The sequence below is a fragment of the Myotis brandtii genome, unplaced genomic scaffold (genome assembly GCF_000412655.1).
Source record: "Myotis brandtii unplaced genomic scaffold, ASM41265v1 scaffold766, whole genome shotgun sequence".
NCBI classification, from domain to species: domain Eukaryota; kingdom Metazoa; phylum Chordata; class Mammalia; order Chiroptera; family Vespertilionidae; genus Myotis; species Myotis brandtii.
Window position 1 is genome coordinate 357,519 of NW_005371060.1, and position 8,496 is coordinate 366,014.

The 8,496-nt window shown below is 47.1% G+C and overlaps 1 protein-coding gene and 1 pseudogene across 2 annotated transcripts in view; one reads left to right on the forward strand and one right to left on the reverse strand.

Annotated features, from left to right (window-relative positions):
- Window positions 1-8,496, reverse strand: part of NCOA4 (nuclear receptor coactivator 4) — a 25,197-nt gene that overhangs the window by 15,891 nt on the left and 810 nt on the right. The window contains exon 1 of one of the 2 annotated variants that reach the window (XM_005883126.2): window positions 664-737. The exons of the other annotated variant lie outside the window; for it this stretch is intronic. The gene's annotated coding sequence lies outside the window, so the exon portion shown is untranslated. Of the gene's footprint in view, window positions 1-663; window positions 738-8,496 lie in introns of those variants that run through there. 2 annotated transcript variants of the gene reach the window in all.
- Window positions 2,440-4,320, forward strand: LOC102255971 (annotated as a pseudogene).

Sequence of the window (8,496 nt, forward strand, 5' to 3'; positions counted from 1 at the left end):
ATTTCAGAGAGGAAGGGAGAGGGAAAGAGAGAGAAACATCAAGGATGAGAATAACTGATTGGCTGCCTCCTGCATGGCCCCTAGTGGGGACTGAGCCCGCAACCCCGGCAGGTGCCCTGACCAGGAATCCAACCATGACCTCCAAGCACTGGGCCAGGCTGGCCCACCCCAGCCCACTTTTCTTTATTAAGACAAGTTGTTTATGAAATTTGGGATCTGATTCCCAGTAATTTCTTAAAACCACGCAAATAAAAGTTAATGCCTTAAACAAAAATAAATTCACAAGAGCATATTTTAAGGTTGGCACTTCCGAGGTTACTGAACTCAGATTTGTCTACCTTTATACAATTATGAGCAATCAACCCCAGATAATCAACTTTCGGGAACAGTAACTGAAAACTGACCACAAAATTGGTTTTTACCATCCAATGCCAAGAAGGTCTATCTAGTTTCAAAAGCAACAGTTACTCAAGCGACTTTCCAGGTTCCCCAATACTTCCTAGAGAGCCAGTCTCCCTACGAAGCCCTGGGTTCCAAGCAGGCTCGGTCACCGCTCAGCACGCATGCGCAGCCCCGGCGCAAGTCGCCCCCCCCCACCCCCCGCCAGGCCGTAGACCAGCCGGCCACAGGGGTCCTGCTGCGATCCCGAGCCGCCAATCGTACCTGAAGACCAGGGCCCCACGAGCCGCCAGGAGAGCCGGAGGCTGCTTTATCCAGGACCTGGGTGAGGAAGGTCTCCGCTCATGGATTACACCACGCCCCGCTGACTGATGGGAGCCAGCAGAAAAGTGTGGGGGCCGGAAGCTCCGCCCACACAGGCCGCCCACTCCGAAGGGCCTCCCCCTCCCCCCGGCCTCCAGCAAGGTTAAGGCGTGGCTGCAGCAACGCCTGGGCTAGGCAACTCCATCCCTGGCCACTGCTCTGGGCAAAGCCAGTTCCAAGAGCCCCGGCGCCTCCGGCCTCTCCGGCCTCTCCAGCGTGTTTGTGTCTGTGGTAGTGAGTGACACCGATCAGCAGAGCAAGGAGGGTGGGCGAGGTAGAAAGCCCTGGCTGCCTAGCAAAGGACAATGGCAGGGTGGGACCTTGCCCCCAGGTGACCTTTCCTCCCCTAGCAGATCACTGGTCATGCAGTCAGGACCACTGACCTTTCCTCCCTAGAGATAACTTCTAGGCCTCAGTTGTACATCAACTCCCAGCCCAGAGAAGCAGCAAAACCAGACAAGCGACACCAAGGCTGAGCTCATGACCAGTTGCATTAGATGACCCCTGCCCTGGCACCCACCAATCAATCAGTGGAGACCTAGGCGCTGAAAGGACACACCTTTAAGATCTTCCCCTGAGATGGGACCTCCCCTAAAATCTCAACCCTTAAAACCCTTAGAAAGGAAGACCCAGTGCCTCTCCCTCCCAGGAGCAGCTGGCTCCTTTCCCTTCCCCCAGGCTCGTTACCATTTCCTTCCTCACTCCCAAGCTCCAAGGGCCCTTCGTTACCTCTATAACTTGTTTCCTAAACCCATTTCTTATACAAATTACTTCTTTTACCTCTTTTCCAAATAAATGTTCTCTTATAGTTTGAGTCATGGCTCTGAATTCTTTCCTAGCCAGGTCCAACACCTGGTGCCGTTCCACCGCCCACAACATATCCGCCCAACCCTCCGCGCGCCAAATTGTCAAGACGTTTATGATTTAAGGATTTTGCTGCTAATCATTACAGAGAAATAACAAACTTGGGGGTAAGTCAGAGGCTTGCCGAGTTATTAGAATGCTCCTGATCAATAGCTTAAGATCCTCTCTGAGATTATAACAGGGGCAAAAATAGAATATTTGGGGACTAGCTATGGTTATGGGAAATAATAATGCTCTGTTAACCACGACTGCCTTGTGTTGGTTAAAGAAAGGACATTCTAACCTGGCTAGAAGTTGTATGTCTCTGGGACCTGGGAGTCAACCTTGGAATGTGGTCCAGTCTTATTCAAGAACTATTATCATAGGAAGATTAACAACCTTGTAGCCCAAACAATGGAGTCCCACCCCAGCCCACACTGCCTACTTTCCCATGCAATCTTTGTCCTACCCTATATAAGCAACGGCTTATGGGGGGGCACAAAGCAGACTTTTGTGGATGACGTGCTGCTCTCACATTGGTGGCAGTATTAGAATAAACACTCATATATGATTCAACCCTGTCTTTGCTTAATTGGTTCAAGTAGTGACAGGCAGTGGGGACCCACTAATTGTCTGGTTATAAGCCCAGCTGGGGGTTCAGCCCTCAGCTTGTTTCAGGCTCTCAGACATCTCCTCACATCTCTGACACACCTGTACCTTAATTCCCCCCTTCCCACCACTGCACACACACACTACCACAAGGCCTCAGTCCAGTGCTGCTTTAACACTCATGGATGCTTTTCACTGAACAAAAGTTGACTGAGCACCTTCCAGATGCCAAGCACTATTCTAGGTGCTGTGACTACAGAAGTGAAATTGAGAGTACTATACAATACACAGTCGGTACAAAAATGGACCTATTTTGGTACAAAACCTGGCTCCACTTAAATGCTGTATAACCTTAGGCAAGTCACAACCAATCTGCCTCAGATCCCCCATCAGGCGTGTGTCTCTCTCTTTCTCTTTCCCTCCCTTCCTACCTCCCCCACTTCCTCTCTTTCTAAAATTCAATAAAAACATCCTCCAGTGAAGATTTTTTAAAAAGAAAGGGGTACACTAAAGGCCATCATCCTCAATTAAGCATCCCTCAGATTTCAGATGAACAGAGTTTGTGGAGGAGCCTGCTTTATCTGAGATGCAGTTTCTTGGATCCCATTTCAGGCATTCAGTACCAAAAATACTGAGAAAACAATTTCTTAGTTCAAAGTACTAGTACTTTCACTGGATAACATTTTGTTAAGATACAAGAAAAAAAACCTAGACATACCACTGAATGATGAAAAGTTAAAATTCAATGGCTAGAAAGAAGAAATTTTTCAGTCTATCCTATATAATAAAAGCCTAATATGCTGTGTCCAGTCATCTGTTCAACCAATCAAAGCATAATATGCTAATGTAAGCTAAGGCTGCTCAACCTCTAACTATGATGTGCACTGACCACCAGGGGGCAGAAGCTCTGACTGGTAGGTTAGCTTGCTGCTGGAGTCTGGCTGATCAGGACTGAGCGAGATGGGCCGAACAGGCCCTGGAGCCCTCCAGCAGTCCCTCCCCACCTGGCCAACCTCCCATGTCCCTCCCTGGCCCGGATCATGCACCAGTGGGTTCCCTCCGCCTGGCCTGTGGGATGGGGCCGAAACCACCTCTCTGCCCCTCGGCTGGCCTGCACCTTCTCACAATCTGGGACCCCTGGGAGATGTGAGAGAGCCGGTTTTGGCCCCATCCCGCAGGCCAGGGACCTGACTGGTACACGGGCCTCTAGTTAAAATATAACTGATGCTGGTGGGAGTGAAACCAATGCCTGGCTCAGAGTAGAAGCAGCACCACGGCTGCCAGGGGTTTCTCTGGCCAGTCTCTCTCCCTCCGGTCTACAGCAGGGGGAATATCTTTGGGAACCTCTTCAAGGGCCTTTTTGGCAAAAAAAGAAATGCGCATTCACATGGTGGGCCTAGACGCTGGGGGAAAGACCACCATCCTGTACAAACTGAAGCTGGGTGAGATCGTGACCACCATCTGCTCCATAGGTTTCAACATGCAGAATGTGGAGTATAAGAACATCAGCTTCACTGTGTGGGAGGTGGGTGGCCAGGACAAGACCCGATCTCTGTGGCACCACTACTTCCAAAACACACAAGGTCTCATCATGGTTGACAGCAATGACCGAGAGCATGTGAATGAGGCTCGAGAAAAGCTTATGAGGATGCTGGTGGAGGATGAGCTCAGGGATGCTGTCCTGCTCAAGTTCGCAAACGAGCAGGACCTCCCCAATGCCATGAACGCAGTTGAGATCACGGACAAGCTGGGCCTCCACTCTCTGCGCCACAGGAACTGGTCCATTCAGGCTACCTGTGCCACCAGTGGGGACGGGCTCTATGAGGGACTGGACTGGCTGTCCAATCAGCTCCGGAACCAGAAGTGAGCCGAACTCCTCTCTTCCCCCTCACTCCCTTCTTCACCCTGCTTTCCTCTCATGTGGCAGACGTGCCCCTGTGGTGTGAGTGCCAGAAGCTGTCTCCATGGTCGGTCCCACTGTGCTTCATCGTGCTGTACATGTGCAGACGCAGCCTGCAACCGGGTTTTTATTTAATGTAAATAGTTCTTGTTTCCAATGAGGCAGTTTCTGGTACTCCTATGCAATATTACTCAGCTATTTTTATTTAAAAAAAAAAAAAAAAGAATCAAACTGTTTAGTACTGAGAAGGGATTTTAGGCACCTGGGGTGGGACCTCTAGGAGTTGCTGTGAGATCACTTCAACGCTCCTCCTCTGGGCTTTAAATCTGTGTTGAGATCCATTTTGGTTGTTTGTTTTTAACCCAAACTCAGTGCATTTTTTATAATATAAATACAAGGTAAGGAGACATTTTAACACAGAGAAGGGAGAAATGTGCTTAGTGTAGGTTCTGCAGTAACAGCTTGAGTCCAGTCTGCCTGTGGTCTGTCTCCCATCTGGAGCGTGCAGTGGACAGAACCAGCCACAATACGTTCTGCATGGTCACTTACGGTCCCTGATTGGCTTTGTCTTGCTGGGTCATCTGCATCCCATAACATTTGTGCTTGTACCTGTGCTTACACCACTGCCTATGGGGGTGGGCTGGGGGCTGTGGCCACCACTAAGGCCCCTTAGAGGGACCCCAGCCTTCCCTTCGGTCAGTGTGGGTCAGCGTAGGTGCTTTGGTGGGACCACTCTGGCCAGAACGGGAGACCCCCTTGGTCCCTACACACACTCACTTGCTCCAGGTTGTCTGGGTCTCACCAGTAGGAACGCAGACAGGTGACCAGTCATAGAGCCCCTAGCTCCTCAGAGCCCCCATCCACATGTGCTTTCACTCCCTCAGCCTGCAAGGGTCAGATTGACATCAAAAACAACAATCTCTACTTTTTTCTTTTGTATTTTGATAAACACTGAAGAAACTAAGAGCTGTTAAAATTTACCTTGGGGAAAACCTCAGAACTGGTTTTGTGGAACCTCTTACTGCTTTCAATACACGATTAGTAATCAACTGTTTTGTATACTTGTTTTCAGTTTTCATTTCGACAAACAAGCAGTGTAATTATAGTTATTAGAATAAAATCTCTTAACTAAAAAAATGTGTGTGTGTGTATGTGTGTGTGTATGTGCGTATATATATATATATATATATAACTGATGCCAAGAACTTTCATCTCTTTTATGTGCCCTATAAAATGGTCCCTACTGGTATGCCCTTTCTAAAAGATCCTGACCAAAACTTCACTAAATGCTCCAGCTCTCCCTCATTTGAATTCCCAGAGTTAACAATTACTGAGTCAGTGCCTATTCTGTCAGCTTATGCCAGCTTTACTGTTACTACAATGATGTGATTTTTTAAAATATTACATAAACATAAAAGGACTGGAGAAAATCATAGAAATCTATTAGAATTCTGCAATTAGACCAACTTGCAAGCACCTCCTCATTCCCTTAAATTGCATTATTTGCCCTTGGATCTTTATAAAATTTTTAGATTCTATAAAGGAAAAATTCATAAAGCAGTTTACTTCTCTTCTGCTTCAAGATTTTTATGCTGTCTCATTTCCTAGCAGATCAGCTCATCTAGAGAGAGCACAAATTATAATTCTCCAATGGCTTCACACTTGCCTACAGGATAAAGTACAAATTTCTTATAAAGGCAATATAATTCTCTATTTTCTGGCTTCAGCCTGACTCTCCTGCAGTCTCCCGAGAGCAGCCCCCACACCGTGATCTGGCAGACAGCTTGTTCCATGCACAGTCCAGGCTAGTTCACCTTGTCCAGCCTGGCTCTCCTATTCTCTCTGCCAGCAATGCCAGTTGCTTCCTGTCCATTTTTCTGACTAAGCTCAAGTCATAGCCACTACTAAACCTTTCCTGACCAAGCACCCCAATTCCTCAATTGCTTTGGCCAATAAAGTTAGCTGATGCTTCCTCTGTACAGGTTTACAGCATGATACCTGTAACACATGTTACCTTTATTGTTACATTGGATAATGTCTGCCTCCTTAGCCTGAGAGCTCTCCAAGAGAAGGGACAATGTCTTATTTGGCTTTGTATACCCTAATGCTGAACAGATAGCCTGGTATCAGTACCTTGGCATTACCAACTCCCTCACATTCTATGTGCACTATTGAATTGACAGAAAGAGAATAGTGTCCCTGGAGTTGTGAAATGCTGTGGCCCTAAACTCAACAGAGGCTTAATACATGTTTGCTAAGTGGATGGATGAATAAATGATAAACAAATGCTTAAATTCAGACCAGCTACAATAAGTATGGTATAGTTCTGCTTTAAGTATAGATAATCAACTTGGTCTTCCACTAAGACTTTCATTAGTTCAGGAAGGTTTTTCAGAAGTGGAAATGTTTCTAACTATTACTTTTAGTTTGCTTTCAAACAAAATAAAACTGACATGGGTATTGCCACTGAAACCAGGATTCTAGGACAAACACTGAGATAAAGTGTCTTTTCTGATGCCAGACCCGTCAAAACTCAGCTAAACAGATCCACAAGCACCAGCAGGTTTGTCAGTTAAAGGGGAAACATTACTGTATTTACAGCCAACTCTGGATCTTTTTCTCAGATTCTGCAGTGCCAAACAGGCCGGCTGACATCACAGAAGTCCTGGTAGGCTTCCAGAACTGGGCTGTGCCCTAACTTCAACTTGAAACTTCTTACCATAATATAGTCAAGGATAAGAAAACATGTTATTTATCTATCATCATAGTAATAATACTATTTTATTCCTGATTTTATATGGTAAACATCTTGTGGTTTTCCCCACATAAGTAAACAAGTGATAAAATATTTTCCTTCCTCCCTATGCCAAATAAAACTCAATGCTGTATATACCCAAGATTATGTTCTCATGGAATCTGTAATTATTCAAGTATTAAAAGACTCAACTTCTTATCTATGACCAAACAGACAAGCAAAAAGTTTAAACCTATTTTGTCAGTTATTCACTCCTTCACTGAACCGAATTGTTAAATTTAGTTAAGATTTAATGTATTCATTCAACAAATATGTATTGAGTGGCCTAAGCTGACATATACAGTGATAATTCGTGAGGACATAATGGTGAACTTGCCATCTAGAGGAGAATTTGTGCAAAACTAAGAAGAAAAATACTAATTCTATAAAACAAGAGACTGATTTAAAAATCCATCAGCAGCAATAAGTGGCTCTGAATGTCTTCCTTACACTTACTCTCTGAGGAAAATTATTATAAACCACTAGTCAATAGGCTCTCTGATGGTGGGAAGGATATGTGTCAAAATGTCCTGTGCAATTTTATGAAGCCGACACCGGTTCCTGAGCCTGTGGCACAGCTGAGCTGATTTTGTAAAGTAGGGGTGGGGAGTCCTAAAATAACTTCTCTCCTCCCAGCTTGAAAATCATCTTCCTTTCCTTACACCACTCCCCATGCACCTCCACTTTTGAAATACCTGTTTGTCCAAAATGAATAATGTAATTGAAAAGATTTATTTAGACACAAAATATAATAAAACTTTAGAATGCTAGGATTTTTCCATAGGGACCCAAAGAACCAAAGTTCCATAGAAGAGGGAGAAGGAGAAATAAAATATAAGAAATGTGACCGTGCTAGACTTCACAAATATTATCTCACTTAATTATCTTAACAAATGTGCAAGCTGGCAAACCTCGGAAAGTGCAAACCAGGTTCCTTGCCCAAGTACAAGGCACATGCACCCTGCCCACCTCCACGGAAGCACCTGGTCGTCTTCCTCACGGGGTCACCGTTCTTTAAATTCAGAAATGCCACACTAGGGTGGCAATGCTGCCATGAGCCGACTGACTACCTGCCCTCCTCCCCGACCGTGTCCACATGACCCAGTGGGCGACCCCGTGGGCGGTGCAGGGACGCGCGGGGAGCCACGCGGACTAGGCGGCAGCCCCAGGCGGCAGGTGCAAGAGCCCTGCCGAGACCGAGCCCGCACTGAGTCCCGGGTGGGCCACTTCCTCCCGTCCCCGCGCAAGCACGCAGCTCCCTGACCCCCAGGCACTGGGCAAAGGCCTCCGGGTGGAACGCATCAGCGAGTGAGCGAGCCTCGCCCCGCTCCTCCGTAAGGAGACCGCCGACACCTCGGGGCTGCGGGAGAATTAGACGAGGCTGTAAGTAGCGCTGTGTTGCCACACAAAGGGCCGAAAAGTATAGCCTTCCTCACGTCTCCACCCAGCAGGCAAGAATCGTGTGTTCTGGGCACTCTGGGAAAATGGGCTCTCCTTCCCCCGCCCCCCGAGAGACAGCGGGGAGCGAGCAAACACACCCCGAGTCAACGCCAGGCGGGCGGCGAGGAGGGGGCCCGGGGGGCAGGGA